Source organism: Malaclemys terrapin, chromosome 6 (assembly GCF_027887155.1).
Source record: "Malaclemys terrapin pileata isolate rMalTer1 chromosome 6, rMalTer1.hap1, whole genome shotgun sequence".
NCBI lineage: Eukaryota > Metazoa > Chordata > Testudines > Emydidae > Malaclemys > Malaclemys terrapin.
In genome coordinates, this window is record NC_071510.1 from 124,838,742 (window position 1) to 124,861,816 (window position 23,075).

Consider the following 23,075-nt stretch of genomic DNA (forward strand, 5'->3'; position numbering starts at 1 on the left):
GGGGCTTTTAGTAGTGGGCGGCTAAGCCCGCCCACTTCCCGGTTTGCCAATACGGCCTCACTACACTAACACAAGGTCAAAAAACAGTATCTCTTACAGTTTTCTTTTTTTCCACTTGCTCAGGCCCTGCCTTGAAATCTCACATTATTAGAGCTAGTGTTAGCCTGACTCTTGCTCTATTCCTAGAAACTAAGATATCTGCCTTCAAATTCCCTTTATCCTTTTCTCTACTTCCACACAGCTGAGGGTCTGGAGGTAGTTGCATCTGGGATCTGCCCATTATTAAGAAAGGGGCCATTTTCAAAATTGGGATCTGCATCCAGATTTGGATTTCAAACATTCCTGGAGTTTCAGGGTCTGTGATCCAGCTTGTGTCCGGTCTCTAATTTTGTTTTTCAGAAGAAAAAATATGTAAACAAGATTGTCTGCACTGTGTAGTTCATAAATGCTTGGGAGAGCAGTGACTAGTAAATTTCAATCTCTTCGTGGAGCGGATATTCTTAGAGCTGCAGGAATAGTCATCATGAAGGTGAAAGCTGTGAACTCCAATAAATTATTGAAGGAAGCAGGAGAAATATTTCCTTCTGTTGACACGTTGGCATTCACCTTTTGAAATGTAATCAAAGGAGGTGTAGACAATCTTTCGTCATCAGGAACTTTAGCTCGGAGAAGACTTCAGCCTTTTAAAAATCTTTGTGGGGAATCTGTAGAGTCTCCACATGGATTCAAACTACAGAACATCTTCAAGCAGATGCGTTGCTAAAAATGACAGTGGAATTGAAGCAGCTCTGTGATCATCACAGTGAAATATGGTCAGTAACATACCAGAGACGTAGTTGAGTAGGAAGTGAGCCTGTCCATTCCTCTGACCGACAGAGACAGAATCCACTAGGGATGAAATTGAAGGGACTGGACTGCGAGGCAGGGCTGGATTTCCAATTAGACACAGTAGGGATGTGCCTAGGTGCGCCAGTGTTCTAGGGGCGCCTTATGTTGCCAAGTAAGTGATTTTCCAGCTCAATTTAGCTGTCAGTTGCCAGGGGTAGGGGGATTAGCAGTTGCGAGTTGCAGTATTTTAGGCTATTTTGCTGCCCTGCTACCACTGGCAACACTGAGGAAGGAGGGAGCCTCCTGATCTTCCACGCCCCCTGCCGAGACCCCCCCCCTCACACACACACAGATTGTCTCATGTCATGCCCCCTTCCCTTAGGTGATGCTTGCGGCATGCGCAGAATTCTTGTCCGAGAGAGGCAGAATTTTTTTTCTGCAGGAAATGTGCTGCAGTTCTGCCTTTTACCCAACAGAGGTCGCTGTGGCACCAGAACCGCCTGAGTTGGCTGAGGCTGACTGGTCTGGCGGGTAGCAGCAAACAGCTAGCAGGAGGGTGGCGGGTGCATTTTTCCCTCCAGTGAAAAGTCACAGTAGCCTTTTTGGAGCCAGGTTAGGTGGCAGAGCGGCTCACATAGAGCTGCTGGGGGATCCAGGCAGGGCCACTTGGCTCCAGGCAGGGCCACATAGGGAGGCGCGGGAGGTGCTGAAGATGTGCCTAGGGGTGCGTAACGTGTAAATGGCCCTGCTGGCAGGTAGTTGGAATATGTGGGAGCAGCACCAAATGAAGGTGTTGTGGTAAACCCAGATGTTAAATTCCATAGGAGAACAGAAATTGGGGATCAATGTGTGATGGGCTGTTTTAGGGCATAGGAAAGATCAAGAGTGTGGGTACAGGGAAGAAAAATGACCTGAAGGATAAATCCATTAAAAGAATAACTAGGAGACATATTACAACCTCTGCTACGCAGAAGGCTAGACTGAATCAGAGTGGTCCCTTCCAGTCTTAACATCTCTAGGCCAAATCCTCCACTGGTTTATATTGTCATACCTCTATTGACTGAAATGAAGTGACGATGATTTACACCAGCAGAGGATCTATCTCTGTGAACCTTGAATTCTGCTTGGAAAAATCAAATCATCATGGATGTTTTATTCCATCATCAGAAACTGAAGGTGGGAAATAACCAGAGTGCCCTGGATTTAAATCCACAAAATCAGCTCTGGTTTTGTTTAGAGGAGATGAGTGAATAATCCCTCTCCTCAACATCACATTTGGCTCAAATCACCAATTTACTGGTTTGCAAAAATCTAAAACAGCACCTCTGGCAAATTAAGGGATTACGTCAATCACTCAGGTCCAGTCTACCTGACAGCATAACATAGCAACAGGGCAAAGGGTTTGATGCTCTGTTGGGATGTGATAAGGAGAAAATGCCAAATGACACCCAGGCAAAGTTATTACCAGAGAGATGTAGACAAACTGGAGGGAGTTCAGGGAGGTGCAACAAAAATGATTAGGGAGCTGGAGGGGTTGATTTACATGGAAAGTTATAAAGAACTACTGAAAATATGCACAGCAGGGCTAAGCAATGGCTAAGAGGGACAGAGCCAGATGCAAGCATCCAAACAGTGCGAACGCCAAGGGAGGAGGGAAATTATCCCAGGGGGAAATAACTAGGGATAATGGGATGAAATTAAAAAAGATGAATATCAAGACACTTTTCTAGTGGAGAGATCATGGAATAGATTCTGCAATAGAAGGGACGGGAGGCCAAGAAACATTTCACTGTCAAATTCTTTTTCGCTGTATCTAGAATTCATTTTAAAGCTATTACTTCTAGCAACAGGCAAGTGTCAGAGCTCCCCAGAGAAAGTCCCATGGGAGAAGGACCATAATTTTGTCCTGATAGACAGCCTTCCTCTTTGAACCAAAAGGAAGCAGATTCTGAAGAGATGGTTGTACAGTGCGGTGTGGCAGCACCTGCTGGAGGAGGCAGAGCAGAATTTCAAAGGATGCGAGTGGCAGCCACTTGAATTACGTTTTTTTTCGGTTAAGAGAAAAAAAACAACAACAATACAACCAATTTAAAGGGGGACTTTTCCAAAGAGCTCAGCATGACCCTAAGTCTGCCCCCATTGAAGCCAATGAGGGGTTCTACCCTTCACTTCAATGAGAATAGTTTGGCCAGCTCGGAGCACTTTTGAAGACCCCACCCTCAAGAAGCATCTCTCGAAGTCTTAGGATTTACACAGTAAAACACAAAACAAAAAAAGACCCGTGGCAGCGAATCTCAGAGCCCGGGACAACTGATTGGGGCTTGCACGGTGGGGCTAAAAATAGCCATGTAGACATTCTTGCTAGGGCTAGAGCCTGGGCTTCAAGACCCTCCTCCTCACCAGGTTTCAGAGCCCCGGCTCCGGCATGAGAATCTACACAGCTAGGTTAGCTCTGCAGCATGACCCCTGCGAGCCTGAGTCAGTTGACGCAAGGGTTTTCTTGCTGTGTCGATAGACCTTAGAGTATTCCCAGGTGACTAGTTTTCCCTTCTAGATCACTGGCTTAAACCTCCCCAGGTCAGTAGTGACTGGAAGTCAACACCTTGAGCTAATGGGCCCGGCCTAATTCCTCATGGATATTGGGCATGTTTCCACATTACAATAACCTACAGGAGCACAACAGGCACTAAGCAACACCCTTGTTGATAGTCTTGCCAGAGAAGCCAGGAACAGAATGAGCATGGAGAATGAATGGCACATCACCCTGGGCGTAGGCTCCTTGGTGGAGAGGGCTGTACATAAGAACAGAGGACTGGAAGGGACCTCCTGGGTGACTGAAGTCCTATATTTATTAAAGGGATGTTATGACGGGACTCGACTCAGTTTCTAAAGATATACATCTGGCAACTTTCACTAGCACTATTATGGGGGGGGGGGGGGGGGGGAGTTTTCGTGAACTATTTTTTGTAAAGTGTGCCTTGTATGTATGTGTGGGGAAGTGCATGGGTGGGGGCTTATTGTATCTGATTCATCATCATCATGTGTTGCATAAGCCCTGGTTTCCTGTAAGCAACGAGACTTGTCATCAGTAAGAAAGCAGCCTGGGAACCTCCTAGAGAGTGCTGCTTGGACGTCTGGCTAACAAAACCACCTTCACCACTTCTAGTTTATTGTTGTTACACTTTGGGGTGGTTTTTCAATAATTTATGAGGGTGTTTGTTGAGTTCCTGAGCTCTTGAGACCTGCATCCAATAAAATAGTGATGTACTTTCTCATGACTGAAGGGAGAGGTGTATATCATTGTGGGCAGTAGATCTGATATCATTTTATGTGGGACAGGGGAAAAGGTTGCGGTGCTCTGTAGGTTAGTCAACAAAGAGGAGGAAAAGGAAAGAAACAGGTTGAAAAGGACACTTCATTGTGAAGAGCACTGTTTTGTTTTAGTTTTACTGTCCTGACAAGTTAATAAGAGAGGAGTTTGCTAGTTTAACTATCTATTGTCTCTATCTCTCTGTGCATTTGATCCAAAGCCACTGAAGTTAACAGGTACCCAATAAACAGATTATTATTTAGACACACTTTTGCAGTCCTGTGAATCTTCATTTGCATTTTATCATCTCCAAAGTTGTATGAGACAAATTCTTAACACAATTGCATTAGTTGCTATTCCAGTGTATTAACAATAACCACCTTCCATTTAATTAACCCTTCATAATATTGCCCCTTCTTTTGACACCCGTGTCCCATTTGGCACTTCTGTTGAATGGTAGCAGATGCGTGGGTCCTTGCAGGTAGTCTTCCCAACAGAGAAGAAATCAGCGATGCAGAGTCTGGGTATGTTCTAAGAGTAACTTAATTTAATTTACCCCTGTATATCAGTCCTGAACTGGCACGGTCAAACAGCATGCAGGGCAACCCCTTCTTCAAGGCATCTCAGCCCAGCGCCAATGCCTTCTTCCCAAGGAGCAGCTTTGCCTCCAGAGTTGACTGTAATCACAGCCCAATGCAGAGATCAAATTCTCCAAAAGCTCACGCAGCTCCCTCTGCACCAAAGTTGCCTCTGCACAAGACCTTGTACAACCCATAACTAACACCACCATAGTATGTCTTTCCAAGAGCAAAACTTTCCTGCACACTAAGAAAAAAGAACCTAGAAGCCTATGTGTAACAGCACCACCTGGTGGTGTCAGCCATCATGCTAATTTAGAGGGATAACAAAGTGGTCTTCAAACAGAATCCCTTTACCCATCTCAGTGGGGTACCACATAACACTCACACATAGGTGCTGACTCCATGGGTGCTCCGGGGCTGGAGCACGCTTGGGAAAAAATACTGGGTGCCCAGCCCGCACCGGCAGCCCCATTGATCAGCTCCTCCCCCTCCCATCAGCGCTTCCTGCCCGCGGGGGGCCCCGCTGATCAGCCCGCCCCCTCCCTCCCAGCACCTTCCGCCTGCTGCGATCAGCTGTTCAGTGGCTTGCAGGAAGTGATGGGGGGGAGGAGCGAGGGTGGGGTGCGCTTGGGGGAGGGGGCAGAACGGGGGTGGGAAGAGGCAGGGCAGGGGTAGGGGCCTTGGGGGAAAGGATGGAGTGGGGCAGGGCCTGGGCTGGAGCAGGGTCAAGCACCCCCCAGGGACGTGGAATGTCGGCACGCGTGACCTCACAACAAAACTGCACAATAGTTTGTGACAGGAAGTGAAGCAGAATAGCACACCCATCCGAAGTCACAATGGTCTTTAATGGAGCTAGGCCAGTTTACCCCAGCTGAGGATTTGGCCTAGTATCTCCAACAGCACTGTGCCCTCAAACATTAATATGGGGGCACTGGGTCAATATTGATCCAGGGGGAAATTGCCATTTTGTGAGCCGCGATGGTCTCTGCAGTGGCCTGTGTTTGACTTGAAGATGTGCCAGGTTACAGCTTGTCTTTTGACATCTGATAAAATGTCAGATGAAGTGGTATAGCTATTGGCCACATACGGGGGTGGGGGTGGGTGGGGAAAGTTTTGTGTTTGTTAAATTGAACTTGGGATTTCCCTGTGACTGCTCCCAGTGCAAGAGTTAGCATATATATTATTTAACGTAAACTCAGGGACTACAGTAAATCTTCTAACTGTCTGACTTTTCATTAGCTGACAGTTTTCCTCTGTGACAACTGCATTTTCCAATTCTGGAGTGTACGTTTTTCTGGGCCAAGCAGGCAGTTAGCAACTGCTAGCTTTATCATCTGCTTGGTAAGATCCTGAAATACATTCCCCCCGCCCCGCCCTTCCCTTCTCCAAGTATGAAGAAATGTGTTCGGGGTTGAACCTCACAGCATCACTGTCATGGCTGGGTCGTGGGCAGCCATACCTAATAGAGCCAGAGTCCACAGTCATAAGAAAGGAGTCAAGAGTTGACTGGGTCAGGATACTGGGGGTCAGAACCATAAGGCAGGAACCAGAGTCAGGCCAGGTCAGGATACCAAGAGGTCAGAGTCAAGAGACAAACTGGAAGCTGGGAACCAAAAGTCAGATGCCAGGAAATGAAGCCGGGGGCAGGGTGGAGCCCAATTGTTCAAACATCTTCCTTAGTGGCATAGCCAGCTTTTCAGTGCAGGGGGAGCAACCATAAAAAAAGCGCCCCCCCCCTTGGCTCCTCCTCTGGCCACGCCCCTCCTTGGCTCCTACTCCTGCCGCTCCGCATCCCCCCCCCCGGCGCGGGGGAAGGGGTGGCAGGTGGGCACTGCTCGCTTTTCCTGGAGGTTGTGGGGAGCGGAGCAGTGGGGCAGGCAGCAGTTGGTGGGCAGATCCCCTCTCCCCAGCAGCTTCCTGGTTCCCTCGCCCGGGCAGCCCAGCATTTTTTTCAAAAGCAGCACCTGCCGGGCCGCCACTGGGCTCCTGCAGGCAAGGGGGGGGCAGCACGGCCGGACTCCGGAGGAGCCATTTGGGGGGGCAGTTGGCGCGGCCAGAGGAGCGAAGCGGCCGGGCTCCTCAGCCATTGCGCCCCACGCTCAGCGCGGCCGCCACCTGCGGCGGCTCAGGGCTCGGGGGCCGAGCACTCCACAGCTGGCGGGCAGATCCCCTCTCCCCGGCAGCTTCCTGCTTCCGGGCCGAGGGAAGCAGGAAGCTGCCGGGGAGAGGGGATCTGCCCGCCAGCTGCGGAGCACTCGGCCGCCGAGCCCTGAGTCACCGCAGGAGGCGGCCGCGGTGGTGATGTTGGGGCCGCGCTGAGCGTGGGGTGCGATGGCCGAGGAGCTGGCCCCTTCGCACCTATGGCTGCGCCCGCCACCTCCCTCCCCAATGGCTCCTCCGAAGTCCGACCATGCTGCCCCCCCACTTGCCTGCAGGAGCCCAGTGGTGGCCTGGCAGGTGCTGCTTTTGAAAAATATACTGAGGGGAAGCGGCTGCTTCCCCTGAACCCCCCTAGCTACGCTACTGATCTTCCTGTTCCTGCTTCTGGCTTACGCAGGGCCAATGGGCCAGTCAGACATTCCTGGACTCTGTCAATTGGACCTCAGAGGTGGAGCCTCACACTGGGGCTGGGCTATTGTCAGCAGGCTGACCGGTGGAGATTTGGAGGTCGACGGCTAAGCCCATGAAACTTGCAGGCCTGGGTTTGAGACCCGTGGGTCATGACAGTCACTTAATAATTGCATTGGTTTTTAAGACAGAAAGAGAACATAGTTCAAGTCACTATCCTCTTTGGCCTTTTCCTATCTTTCTGTGTTCTCACTACACCCTTCTTTCAGGGAAGAAAAACACCATTGCTCAGGACAATTAAATATGGATAGGACAATGTACCATTTACAACATTCCAGTAGCATCTAAAAGCCCCAGCTGAGATTAGGGCTCCATTGTGATGCCCATACACATAGATAGGAACAACCTCTGCTCTGAAGAACATACAATATAAATGGACAAGAGGTGGGAGAAAGGAAACATTCTTATCCCCATTTCAGAGATGGGGAATTGAGGCACAACGAGATCAAGTGTCTTCTGGTGGTCACACAGGTAGTCTAAGGTAGAGCTGGAAATGGAACGAAGCTCTTCTGAGTAGGGTTGCCAATTTTGGTTGGACGTATTCCTGTAGGTCTCATCACATGACATAATCTTTAATTAAAGATTAATCTTTAATCCCTGGAGACTCCAGGACAATCCTGGAGGGTTGGCAACCCTACCTCTGAGAATATTGACCATAAGACAATTATTTCTTTCCGAGTGAACAATCTACATTAGTTGTGGCATGATACTCTATATGACCTAGTAGCAATTTTCCAGCTCTAATGTCTATGATTAGAGTGTAGTTGTAGCTAGGTGGATCCCAGGATATTAGAGGACAAGGTGTATGCGGTAATATCAGTTAATATGTGGCTCAAAAGCCTGTCTCTTACTTCACCCACCTTGTCTTCTGCTTAAGGGAGATACAATCAGCTGGTGCCAGTGATTAAATGCTGCGTAACCAGGTGTTAAATAGGTATGAAATTCCAGGATCTCTTCTTTGAATACAGAAGTTGCCAATTTAAAATGAAAGGAAGATCAAACAAATAGCAACTAAAGAAGATGAAATGCATCCAAGTCTCAACTCCATTCTGTTGGTTTCACTCTGCTCTGTGTTTTATTTCATTTGTGGTCTTTCCAGATTTTTTTAAATAGTATGTTTACTTAAACAGGACAATAAACCATTCACAGTCCTACTTCAGTGGATTCTACCCTATTTTGCATTTTTTTTCTTATACCTGATATGCTACTTTTTATTGTCTGTCACTTTCTCTAGCAATCTAACCTTCAAATCCCTATTGAAACTTACAATGGGAAGAGGAGTCTCATTACTTTCCATCGGATGTGCCTGTTTAATGTCTTGTAATGTTACTAGCAGTTTTATGCAGGCATCAGCCAAAGAATAGACTTCACCCATTTCCCTTAAACTATTTTTTCTAGTGATTTGTTTAGCCCTCTTGAAAGTCTGTTTAGAAAATACATCCTGTATATTTACACAGCACGGGGTCAGTGTACACTCTGTGTTTAAGATGGCTATTTAATGTGCTCCTTTTCTTTCTGCAGGGGAATCTCACCTCAGTCCATTTCTCGCATTTCCTCACTTCGGTGCTTTAAAGTTTGACCCATCTGAAATCCATAAATTATTTCACAGCCATCAGTGTTTCTTTCCAGGTTAAATTATTTAATGGCATTGTTTTATTGAAGGGTTCAGATCAGCTGCTGACACTTATTGGCAGGAAGAAACACATCCCTCCACTGGGATAAAACATATTTTCATTCAAATAAAGAGCGATACAAAATTGGGTTCCTGTCTTCTCTCTGATTCTTGCAAGGGAAATGTAGACATCTGGCCCTTTAAATGACAGCTTGCCAAGGTAACATACCGTACATGGTCTCTCTCTCCCCCCATACCTCCTCGGAGATTCTTTTATTTTGACATATTCATATCTCCTCTTATTGCATCCTCTGGGTTCTAGGCTTAATCCCAAAGAGCAGTTGCCCCATGGAATGAACAAGATTAAGGGATTTTAACGAAAGAATAAAATTCGAAGCTTTGATTTCAGCTGCTTTCATCATTCCACCAGAGCTCCAGCCCCAGAATTCTTGAGACTGACTGGTATCTCTAAGAGCCTGATCCAAAACTCACTGAGCACTAGCAGTATTTTCATTTGAGTTTAACAGCCTTTGAATCAGGCCTCCAAAACACTAGGTGTAACAGGTAGTCTGATTTGTATCCTGTCCCTGAATTCCTCTCTAACACATACCACTTTGATCTCAGACTGCCTGGGGGGAGGAGGAGGGAGTGGAAAGGAGGAGGAAGAGGAGGAGGGAAGTATATCTAAATCCAAGAGAAGGAGAAAAAAAAAAAAAAGACTGTATGAAACTGAATATTTTCCTTCAGTGATTTAACCAGACTTGTTTTAGTGTCGCTGTACAAAATTCTGCAATGCTACACAGGAAAAAGCACAAGGTCGTATACTTAATGGTGCTACAAATTCACTTTTCTTGTTGGTTCTTCCAGAAATTGCTTTGCCATGAATGACCTAGATGTTTATGAAGTGGACTCAATCATTCACCCCAAAAGGCATCAAGTGGGTAGGAACAGTGGGGCAGATCCTCAGCCGGTGTAAACTGGCGTAGATCCGGTGAAATCAATGGAGTTTCTCTGATTGGCATCAGCTGAGCGTCTGGGTGCACGCTGCAGCATATGTGCATCCTGTATAAAGGGGCAGGGATTGGACTGGAGGAGGAGGGGTCCTCTTTAGATTATACAGTACTGTGCAAGAAGCAGAGGAGAAGAATAGTTTGAACAGCCTTTGCAGGGAATGAGAATGATTGAATAGGAGGAGAAGGAGAAAGTATTCTGGGAACAGTTTGTGCAAACTCTTAGTCTCTAAGGTGCCACAAGTACTCTTGTTCTTTCACAGTGTGGACTATGTTTTAATACTGGGACTGTCTTCAGGACACCTGCCCTCCCATCCATACCTACACGACCCACCTACCTGCCTATTCATGATCTCTGACATCTCCACAGCAACTACAGCGATTGCTGACACTGGTCCAGGAACCATAGCTTTGGAGCACTGTCAACTGTCCAGAAGCTGGGAAGGGGCGACAGGGGATGGATCACTTGATGATTATCCGTGCTGTTCATGCCCACGGGGGCACCTGGCCTTGGTCACTGTTGGAAGACAGGATACTGAACTAGATGAACCTTTGGTCTGACCCAATATGGCCGTTCTGATCTGAACCCTCTGTGCCCTGTCAGTATCCTGACCTAAAAGAAAGCAGAATCCAGGGGTGAAATCCTGGGTTCATTGAAGTCAGTGATAGTTTTGCCATTGACTTCAATGGGGACAGCATTTCACTGCAGGGCATCTACTTCCCCAGGGACAGCTGGCAGTGAGGCAGGTGCCTGCCCCAGTGGGCAGGGATGGGGGTGGTACAGCCACACTGGAGGAGCTGCCTGGGGTGGGCACTGGTTCCTGTGAGCGGTGGCCCGACATGCTGCTGCTTTTGCCGCTGCAGTTCCTGGCCTGGTTGGTGGCCTGGTGCTCTTGTTTGTTATCACTAGAACCCTGCAAATCCGTGGATGTCCGCTTTATAGCCACGAATATCCACATCCACGGATATAAATTGTGTATCCATGCAGGGCTCTACTGGTGAGGTCTCAGCTGCAATACTGTGGCCAGTTGCGGGTGCCACACTTTAGGGAAGATGTGGCTAAATTGGAGAGAGTCCAAAGGAGAGCAATAAACATGATAAAAGGTTTAGAAAACCTGGCCTATGAGAAAAGGCAAAAAAAACTGGGCATGTTTAGTACTGAGAAAAAAAGACTGAGGGGAGATCTGATAACAGTCTTCAAATATGTTTAGGGCTGTGATAAAGTGGAGAGGGATCAATTGTACTCCATGTCCACTGGAGGCAGGACAAGAAATAAGGGGCTTAATCTGCAGCAAGGGAGTTTTAGGTTAGATATAGTTAGAAAGTTTTTGCTAATTAGGCTAGTTAAGATCTGGAACGAGCTTCCATGGGAGGTTGTGGAATCCTCATATTGGAGTTTTTTAAGAACAGGTTGGACACCAGTCAGTGCTGGTCTCGGTTTATTTGGTCCTACCTCGGTGCAGGAATCTGGACTCGATCACCTTTTGAGGTCCCATCCAGCCCTACATTTCTATGATTCATTGACTTCTCTTTGTTTGGTCCATAGTTCCAATTAATGCTGTGAATGGGTACGGGCCACACACAGAAAACAGCAGCAGAGTATACATAGACTTAGACTAGGTCTACAATTGGGGTGGAGGGGGATCAATTTAAGATACGCAAATTCAGCTACGCGAATAGCGTAGCTGAATTCGACGTATCCGATCCGACTTACCCCGCTGTGAGGATGGCGGCAAATCGACTGCCGCGGCTCCCCCGTTGACGGCGCTTACTCCTACCTGGGCTGGTGGAGTACGTGCGTCGATTCGGGGATTGATTGTTGCATACCGACGAGACGTGATAATTCGATCCCCGAGAGATCGATTTCTACCTGCCGATCCAGGCAGGTAGTGAAGACAAGCCCTTAGCAACCACTTCCCGAATTCTGCAAGAAGAAATCAGTTCAAAACCTCCACACAGGCCTCTTATAGCTAAACAAGTGCCCTGTCATCAAGGCACAAAGATACAAATACAGAGAAAAATATATGCACTGAGGACTAACTCCAGTTGGCATCCCTTTTTTTGTTGCTCTCCCTTGCCTTAAGCAACCCCTTTAAAGTATCCCCAAGTTTTCAGCACAATTTGATTCCACCTTTTGGTCAAAGATCCACCTCAACGAGGCAAGTGGACTTTTGAGCAGACATGTAAGAGAAGTTTCCATAAAACAAAAGTTTTTTGCTGCAAGAAACAGTATGAGAAACAGGGAGAGAATTACAATGGGAAGGCAAGCCAGGGGTCGACTGCATGAGGGCCCAAGCCTGCAGGATTCTGGCTCCCTCATCTCCTATTGATTTCAGCAGGAGTTGAAGGGGCTGAGCATTTTGTAGGTGATGCTCAGAACGCTGCAGGACCAGGCTCTTAACAGAAAACAGCTGACTTACTAGAGCTGTAGCCTCAGTCTCCACTGATGATGTCCCTTCTCTCTCTGATCTGAAAGGAAAGCACCTATATTTCGACAGGACAGTTTAATACATCTGTGATTGGATACTGTGCTGTTCTCAGTACAAATGCTTTAACACTCTATACACAGGAGATACGTATCTGTGGGTCTTGCAGAGGGGATGAGACACTGTATTCTTTAGTTTCATCTTGGATCTATTCAAACCTTCTTGCTCCATGCCTGTGACCTGCCTTGTAGAAAGCAAGAATGGGAGAGGAGCAGACTTGGTGTCATGCTGACTTTTAGGTCACCAAAAAATACATTAATTTGGTGAAGCTCCTTTTAGGACTTCATCATTTCCACTAGCAGTAACGCGTTAAGGGCCCCGCTTACATATGTGCTCAGACATGCAGAAGCAAATGCCAAAATGAATTAACTGGAATAGCTCTATTAATTTATGCCTTGGCAGTAATGACCTTAAGACACAGAAGAATTATATATTAATTTGTTTCCAGTGTATAACATTGCTAAGTTAACACATTTAGGAGAATACACTCTCCTCGCCTCCTGCTGTGAAGGTAAATGAGGCAGAGTGTCTGCTGGTGACAAATCATACCAGTTCTCCGCTAGATGGCAGCTGGTGCTCATAGAACCTGCAGGCACATTTTGGTGCAGCAAATCCTTTTTCAGAGCTAATCATATCACAAGCTGGAAAATGGGCCATTTCTTCCTTCCCCCTTTTTGCTTGTTTATGGGGGGTGAGGTGGGGAGAGGAAGCTATTTGACCAGTTCCATATCCCAGCAGTCCTCCATCTGCCTTTCTAAAGTGACATTTGCTCTGCATGCCCAATGGCAGAGATACCTGTTTTGTGCTGTGTGTATTCGATGTGGGGAAGGGATCTTTTGGGAAGTTTGAGGGAAAAGGCTTTAAAAAGAACAGGTCGCCTTGAGTCACAGGCCCAGAGTCTTAGGGCAAAGCGGAGAAAACCCACGAGGGGCAGAGGCTGGGCATGAGGTAGCATCTCCTAATTGGTAGCAGGGAGTACAGTGCCAGTCATCGCCACCCTGACACAGTTGATGTTTTTCCCAGGGCACAGCCACATAAGCAATTAGAGTAGTGGCTGTGAGCAGTGGGGGGTGTATGGGATGTGCCGGACAGGTTGAAATTACCTCACAGTGGGGAACATAATAAAAAAACACAATCCGATGCTTCTCCTCTGGGTCTAATCCTGGCCTTGGGGCCTGTGCAGACTCTCAGCACCCCCAGTAGACAAATCAGAAGCATTTAAAATGCAGTGTCCCCTCTATTTTTGCAGATAGTTATTAACCCTCCCCCACATTTTCCTGCCCCATCAAATAATAATAATTTCTGGAGAAGTTTCCATCCTAGGCGCTCCGTGTGCTTTATCAGCATCTAAACACCCCCTGTGAAGTGGTCTCACCGTACAGAGGGGGAAACGGAGGCATGTGCAGATTAAGTGACTCGCACAAAGGTTACGTTAAAAAAAAAAAAAAGCCTGTGGTAGAAATGGGACCTAGTCTTCAGCTCCCAGATTTGTGTTTTCGTCACCAGCCCATGGAAGATAGCAACAGCATTAACGTTTAGGTAAACCAGCTCCCTGAGCCCTCATGTCCCACCCGTGGGCAGTGACAGCACCAGTGTGTCTGTGAGATCACGCTAAAGTGTGTCTGAGGGAAAGGGCCCGTTTTCAGAAATGGTGCAAAAGTGTCCAGTGCGTGGTGCATTTTCTGTCAGCAGGAGAGATCAGGAAGGTTCTTTTTTCCTTCCCAGAAAGACAGGATGAGCTCAGAAGCACTCTGCACTCAACTTCCTCTCCCTTCTCCACCCCTCCCTTCCCCACTCTGAAGTTTCTCTCTTTCTCTCAGGATTTGGTGCTGCCGCATTGCCGGCGACTGGCCCTCTATCTCCTGCGTCACCCTCTGCAGCATTTTTCGGTTAACAAATTGTTACAGTTGCACTGGCCTTACTCCGCCTCCCAAAACTCTGCAGCTTTTGGGCTGATCCAGCTCTCTGGCTGCTTCCTGAAGTTCAGTGCACCAGGCAGGCAACACTGCGACACACTGAATCTTGTTTGACTAATTTCTCATTGACTTTCCTGATTCTTCCCTCGTCTCTTGTCGTCTGTAGTCGAGCGCCTTCCGCTCTGTCCCCAGACAGCTGATTTCTCCCCTCAGGGCATTGCCAGCTGCCATATATGAGTTTCTCCTATAGAGATTGAATGAAAACATATACTGAGCTAGACTGTTAACTTGTAATGTAGCTATCAGCAGAAGTACATATCAACCTGGGTGGCATTAGTCAATTATGACAGAAAACCCACTGGCGACATGAGTCAATTGATAAAAAAAAAAAAAGCATAATCTCCCCCCCCCCCATCACATCTTTACCAGCCACAATCGACTGTAGCATGTTTCCTATTCACAGATGAATGCTCCAGCCATTCACTCGGGTATTTTTCAGAGCAGAAGGTAATCTAGAGGGTTAATGGCTACAGTGCAGTGGTCTGAGGACAAAGCCACAGCAGGTGCGCAGCTAAATGGGCAGTTAATTGGGTAGCAGGTGAACATAAACAGAGAGCACAGAGGGTATGGAAGGGCGTTAGTGTGGAGGAAGGACCAGTGGGAATGCTGAACTCCGTAGCCCAAAATAAAGACATACTGAACTTTCCTCCTCTGTGCTGTGGTCTTTGTTGCACAGTCTATTGTCTTGTATACTGTTTTACTCTCCAAAATGTTGCTGCTACTCCTGGAGGGGCCCCCAGCCTGGGATATAGGCACGAAGCATCTTAGCAGCTGCTGTCAGATATAGGGCTTGCAGCACTTAACTGTGAACAATTCATCTCTCGCCACAGGGGCTGAGAGATGCAGAAGGAAGGAAGGTTCCCTAGGATGCTGGAGATGCCCTGCCCTGCAAAGGCACCAGTAGAAACTGTTCCACACTGTAGAAGGCACCAGGTTAGGAGGTTAGGGTCTAGAGAGAGAGGGTGATTGGATCTCCCTCTTCTGCATCCTTAACAGCTGAGTCTTAACTGGAGACTGAAGAAGAGGAGAGGACAGGGAGGAGTGTAACCAGCCAGCCATTGAAAACTGGATGCCAGGCCACAAGGGAACCGGGAGACACCCTGCATTAGCCAGGGGAGTATTTTTAGCATGCTCAGTGGTGGAAAGGGTAGAACTAGAGCAAGGGCCAGAGTTCGGGAATGCAGCTGTGAACATAAAGCCAGAGAGACCCAAACAGCTGGTGTAGTGGCCCCCAAATGGAAGTAGGACTTACCATTCCTCAGAAGCCATGGGTACAGTCCAAGGAGTGATCCCAGATGGGCTCAGACCTGAAGATTGGCTGCCAGCAGGGACAGGCCTATCACAAACTGGCTTTCTGGAACTGTGACCAGAAAGATGACAAGACCAGCCTATGCACCTAATTCTTCTGGGTTGCCTGGTCTTCCTCCCCATGTTTCCCTGTTAGTCATTCCTCTCCCTTTGGTGGCTGGCACTCCAGTCTCATTTCCCCCTCTCTTATCCGTATGGAGCAGTAGCTTCTAGCAGAGGTAGGCAGGCTGCCTGCTCCTTCTTGTTTCCAGCTGGTTAGAGCCAACCCCATGCCAGCAGTCACATGTACACAGATTACAAGCTAGAGCTCTGCAAGGTCACGACTGGTCCACATGCCACAGACTGGGACCTCTATACTAGACCTTTGTGCCCCTCTTTCACTGGTGCATTTATTCACCAATGATGCATTTCTGCTTGTGGTCACTAGTGTAATAGCCAGTGGCGGATCTATGTTTTTTTGCCGCCCCAAGCACGGCAGGCAGGTGGCTGTCAGCGGTGCTGGTCACGCAGATTCGGTGGCATGCCTGTGGGAGGTCTGCCGGTGCCGTGCCATCAGTGTCCCCGCTGCCGAATTGCTGCCGAAGCCGCGGGACCGGCGGACCTCCTGCAGGCGTGCCGCCGAAAGCCTCCTGCCTGCTGCCCTCTCAGCGACTGGCAGGCCACCCCCCGCGGCTTGCCACCCCAGGCACGTGCTTGCTGCGCTGGTGCCTGGAGCCACTCCTGGTAATAGTCCTGTCCCAGGATGGCTGGCCCCTTGAAATGAGGCAGCTCCAGCACTCCTACATTAGAGCAGGTGCTCCCAGTTTGGCCAATTAAAAGGGTGGGGCAGTAGGAGACTAAAAACCAACACCTCCCTCCTTGGAAAAGGGGCCTCCAGGGAGCAAGCTCTGGGAGGAAATGCTCTGCTGAAAGAGTGAGGCAGAATTCTGCAGTAGGCTCTAAAGCAGGAAGCATGGAGAGAGGCACAGGGGATAATCTCTTGGGAGCCATAGACTCAGGAAAGCTGAGGAGCTGTTTGCGTTTTGCCTCTGTTTGAGAAATACAACTCTGCTTGGAAAGAGTTTCTGGATGACGCAGTTGGATCTTCATGGGCTGGAGACAAGCCATCACCTTAATTCATACGTTGGCCCCTTAATGCCCACTGGCTTTCCTATTCCTGTTTACCCACATGTTTGCATTTTCATTGCCACTGGATGTGTCCTGAATTCCGAAAGGTGTGAAAATGAATAGGAAAGGGAGGTCTTCAGGGTTCTCTGCCTTGGGCCTAGCAGGCACTGATGATTCTGGTGGTGACTGCTGTATAAGACTGGCTGAGATTTCTGTTTCCCGTGTCCTTAAATTACCCCATCCAAGAAGCCCAAGGCTTTTGAATCAGATTGGCGGTTCTGAGTAGTTCTTTAAAAAGTCAGAACAGGAGCATTTCCGTTAGCATTGTGCTTTGCTTTTGGAAGAACACAACAGGCTTTTGGCCTTTCAGACCATCCCACTTTAGATTCATGCAGACCAATGGCGGGGAGCCAGGTCTGAATCAGTAGAAAAGTGCAGCTAACCTCATCTCCTTTGCCAGCGTGCTCTGTTTTTCCTGACCTCAAACTCCCTCTGGCTTTCACCAAGATGTGACGGGGATCTCAGATTCACTGAGGTCTCCTTCCCTGCAAAGAGAGAGAATGGGCAGGTGATGTTTAAGATGTGTGACTGGGGTCCTGCCCTTATCTAATGGGGCTTAATAAATAAGAGGAAAACAGACCCTATCCTTTCTTTCCTGCTTAGTAACATACCCTCCGTTATACCTTGGCATGGCCGGATGTGTGGATGACAAGAAAGCACGATTTCTGATCTATATCTATCTGTTGCTAACAATATATATCCTTCCCTAAAAATAAGTAGTCATGCTTTCTGCTCTAAGGGCTGGTCCACACTAACCCCCCACTTCGAACTAAGATACGCGACTTCAGCTATGTGAATAATGTAGCTGAAGTCAAAGTATCTTAGTTCGAACTTACCACGGGTCCACACGCAGCAGGCAGGCTCCCCCGTCGACTCCGCGTACTCCTCTCACGGAGCAGGAGTACCGGCGTCGACGGCGAGCACTTCAGGGATCGATCTGGGATCGATTTATCGCGTCTAGACAAGACACGATAAATCGATCCCAGAAGATCGATTGCTTACCGCCGGACCCGGAGGTAAGTATAGACGTACCCTTACATTCCATTGACCAGTTTGCTTTAATGCCATCTCCGACATTCCTATACAATTTGTTTGCATTATCATTATAGTCTCTGGTATATGTGCAATGATGAGCAAAATCCAGCTCCCATTGAAGTGATGTTGACCTCAATGGAATCAGATTTTGGACCTAAAAATATACAGGCAGACTGCATTTGGCATGAAGTCCAGATCACAGTCTAGCCCTTTGTGAGTAAGGATGCTTCTCGTGAGATTTCCAGGCCTGTTTTGCAGATTCAGGCAGTTTAAACTGCTGAGATAAGCACCTGTCATATGCTCAATGCCTGGCTAGTGTCTTGCCTCTACCACTAGCCTCTGCTGGAGGGACTCAGAAGTCCTCAGCTGTGTTGCCTATGTGCTATACTGCCAACAGATAAAGAAGATTCTCCTCAGGAGCCTGTGCTTTTGGAGATCTGAGTTCTATTCCTGTTGCTAGCATGAATTTCCAAGAGACCGTGATATACAGTACAGAGAAGACCATGCATTTCCAAGCAGCTCAGATTTCTTACAGAGTTCAAAGAAATAACAAGTAGTAAAGAAGGGGGAAAATAAAACCATCTCCTCCCCCTCCCCCAACCCCGTTACTTTGTTTTAAACCCAAAACAAAAAGTTTATCTTTAAACAATGCAAATTACATCTTCATATAAAATGCATTTCCCCAGGGCTACATTTCTGGGCTCTGTTTCTCGAAAAGAAGATTCTCTAGCAATTGTAGATGTCTTCGTAAGGGGCTTTTATTCTCCTGCACTAGGTAATGAGAGGCTTAAGGGGAGCATGTTGGCAACAGGTCTGAAGGGACAGTAATGTTGCTTGACAGTTAAGTATTTCAGGTTTCCCTTCAAGTGACCACAGGAAGGACTTATGAGTGCCCCGATCATGTCTAACCCTCAGCCGTGTATGTCAATTCTAACCAGACATTATGGCTTTGGTTTCTGTGTTTCAAATGGTGAAGCAAAGCATCTTCTGCAGGTTTTTTTAAGGGGTTGTAAATTGAAATATTTCCCCCTTAATCTGCTGATTGACATCTCTTAAGTCTGAATTCCTCTGCTTTCCCATAGAACAGCCACAGCACAGGATGCATCAGTGAATGCTTCCCGCCCATACAGTCCCACCCGGGTACCTGAGTCTGACCACTTCCAGGGCTGAGAAGATACTTCGACACTGTGGAAAGACAACTTGGCACGCTGCCCTGGATATTAGCAATAACTAGCAGTTTTGATCAGTGGAGACCAATGTGGTTTATGAAGGAGGCCAATATCATTAACTCCATTTTACAGAGTGGGGAAACTGAGACATGGAGCAGGAAGTGACTTGCCCAAGGTCACCCAGAAGCAAGTGGCAGAGCTGGCAATAGAATCCAGGTCTCCTGAGTACCAGTTCAGTTCTCTCTCCACTAGACAACACTGCCACTGATTAAGGGATAGTACGTAGCTGCACTGCCCCAGGAGCTGACCAGCGAGCAAGCTGGCACTCAGAGTCACAATCCATCCCACTCACTCAGTGAGGGACAAAATATTTTTTTCATGGAACAGCTTATTCCCCGAGCTGCACTCCTGAGATGGAGCCTGTGACCCAAGGCTCCCTCTCTTCCCCACGTAAGATTGCATGACTCACGTGAACTCGTGTCAGTGATTGGGCAGACCTGAGGCTACATCACTCCCTGCCCCCAAGCTCCTTGGAGGATGTAAGCAGGCAAATAGCTTCACTTACTCAGATGCTCTTACACCCAAGTGCCATGTGACTTGCCTAAGGCCTGATCTACACTGGGGGGAGAGAGGGGGAATTGATCTAAGTTATGCAACTTCAACTACGTGAATAACGTAGCTGAAGTCGACATACTTAGATCTACTTATCGCGGTGTCTTCACTGTGGTGAGTCGACTGCTGACACTCCCCCGTCGACTCCGCTTGTGCCTCTCGCTCCGGTGGAGTACTGGAGTCGACGGGAGAGTGCTTGGTGGTTGATTTATCGCGTCTAGACTAGATGCGATAAATTGACCCCCGCTGTATCGATCACTGCCCGCCGATCCAGCAGATAGTATAGACAAGCCCTAAGTAAGTAAGGGGGGTTCTGACTCTTTTGCTTGGGTGTCAGAATCTGGCCTTCTCTATGCCCCAGTTAATCTACCCATGAGGAGTACAATAAATAACCATCATGCTGGTTCACTCTGCAGCTGAGTTACGGGATATCTGTGCAGTAACTTGAGATCACCAGCTGAAAGAAATTCCAGAAATGCACAGGATATTATCAACCAAACTCCCCCCCTGACTCCTGTCAGGTATCATTTTCTAGGTGACATGACACATGTGCATAACTGGTTGCAGCTCTCTCCTCTTATTGATGCTTTGGCCTCTGTCCCTGAATGATCAATTAATGGACCTGAAGGGAAAAACGCCGAGCTCGGAGGGAAGAGCAAGGCCTGAAAAGTCCAGCTTTTCTGCAGGCAGCTTCTGTAGTGTTAGGTCTAGTTGTTACTCCAGCCCGATTACCTTTCTCCATCCCCAGTACAAAGGTCTTCCTTGGAAGTATTGATTGTGTCTTAAATTCTGCCTCACCTACAGTGCTGGGCTGGTGAGAAAACTGTAATGAATTCCCAGTGTTTTAAATCAAACTTATTGGATCTGTCTGAACCCTTCAGCTTCAGCCGGCTTCTGACTGTTCTGACACTGTGGTTGGGGATATTGCTGGGCAGGTAACGCTTCGGCCCTATTATACACCTTCTGTTACTGAAGGCTGGGATTTGATTGGCACCAGTCATGCCGTAACCCTTTTTGTAGAGGCTTGGGCAGCACAGCCTTTCAGGTCTGTCTTAATAAACTAGCTCTGTGCCGCTCATCCCCTGCATGCCCCTTCACTGAGTCTGTTCCCCTTGGTACCCTTCTGTCATTTCCCCTGACCCCTGCATACAGCCAGACTCTCTCGCCCTCCAATCCGTCCTGGAAAAATGCTTGTCTCAATGTATGTATCAGATTAGTAAAAATATAGAGAGGATTTCATCCCTGCACTGCAACATAAGAACATAAGAATGCCCCTACTGGGTCAGACCAAAGGTCCATCTAGCTCAGTATCCTGTCTCTCAACAGGCCACTGCCAGGTGCCCCAGAGGGAATGAACAGAACAGGTAATCATCAAGTGATCCATCCCCTGTCGCCCATTCCCAGCTTCTGGCAAACAGAGGCTAGGGACACCATCCCTGCCCATCCTGGCTAATAGCCATTGATGGACCTATCCTCCATGAATTTATCTAGTTCTTTTTTGAACCCTGTTATGGTCTTGGCCTTCATAACATCCTCTGGAAAGGAGTTCCACAGGTTGGCTGTGTGTTGTGTGAAGAAATACTTCCTTTTATTTGTTTTAAACCTGCTGCCTATTCATTTCATTTGGTGACCCCTAGTTTTGCACCATCTACTGTATTCTACCCCCTGCCCAGCCAACTCTTTACCACCTTTGCACAAGGCCCCAGCACAGGGAGGCAGATCTTCATCTCAGTCATTCTCTGCCACCACCTTAGCTGACACCAGGAATTGAACTGGTGACCTCCCGAAATGAACAAACAGCTCGCTACAGCGCCAGGCGCTATAGGTGGGGTTGTAACAGACTCGTATCCTCTCTGGCTCAGGCATAGAGGGAGACCTAGCGTACAAGTAGCAGGTTACATATACTCCATAGGGATCAGGCAGCAGGATGTACAAGTTAGAGCAACCTCAGAGCTGCTGTAGCAGCAGCAGAAGCAGACTGGGGGCGGTGGGGGCGGCGGGGGGGGGGGGAGTAGCCGCCTCGGGCCCAAAATGGAAAGAGAAATAAAATAGAAACATCAAACATTATAAAGAATCCTTAAGTAGAGTAAATGCAGAGCAGACTCCAAATCCAAATAAATCATAAATGTTGTGCCTTCCACTCTCCTGCCCAGAATGGATTTTTCTCTAGGTTGTGTCTAACTTAGGGTCTGATCCTGTGTTCCTCAAAGTCAGTGGTCATTGCTCCATGAGACAGGAACATGAGTTTCATGTGTCTGTAGAAGGCCTTATATGATGGGGCTGTCTAAATAATTAATAGTAATACTAATTATCCCCTTCACAGTCACTGACATGCTTTGTTCTTTCTCCTCTTCTTGCACGGTCCATTTTACTTTTCAAAATGCTGGGGCCAAATCTTCATCTGGTGTAAAGAAAGTCAGTGGAGCTATTCTGCTTTACACCCACTGACCCCAATTCTGGGTTGACTATCGCTGGTGTAACTAGAGAGTACTTCTACTGCAGACAGAGGATGTAAAATGACGCACATGTGCCGAGAATCATCCCCTCTGCCTTCTGACCATCTCCTCTCTCTGAAGGCCACCTGTCAAGTGTATTCCAAATACAGCACTTACCTCTTCATTTGGCTAATGTGGGTGTCATAAACAGCTAGTTAAGGGTTAATACCTCTTTTACATGTAAAGGGTTAAGAAGTTCACCTAGCCTAGCTGACAACTGACCAGAGGAACCAATGGGGGGACAAAATGTTTCAAAAGGAAGGAGGGAAGTTCCCTTTGTCTGGGTCACTTTCAGTTTTGTGGGAAAGCTCCAGAATTCAGCCTCTTATCAAGTAGTGAGTATTAGTGAAGGAAATAAATAGGTTTATGTTTATTTCTTTGTAACTTGTCTTGTGCAATTAGGGAATAATCAAATGGGGTATTCTTTTGTGTACTAAGTTTTTGCCCAGGGGAACATCCTCTGTGTTTTGAATCTGTTGTCTGTGAGAGTAGCTGGTATGCTAATCTCTCCCAGAGGGTTTTCTTTTACCTTTCTTTTCTTTAATTAAAAGCCTTTTTTTTATAACCTGATTGATTTTTCCTTGTTTTTAGATCCAAGGGGGTTGGATCTGGATCCACCAGGAGTTGGTGGGAGAAAGGAGGGAGGATGGTTAATTTCTCCTTGTTTTAAGATCCAAAGGGTTTTGGATCTGTGTTCACCAGGGAATTGGTGAAGAAGTCTCTCAAGGCTACCCAGGGAAGGGAATTGGTACTAGGGAGTGGTGGAGGCAGACCAGATCTAAGCTGTTAATTGAGCTTAGGGATTCACATGCAGGTCCCCATATCTGTACTCTAAAGTCCAGAGTGGGAGTGAAACCT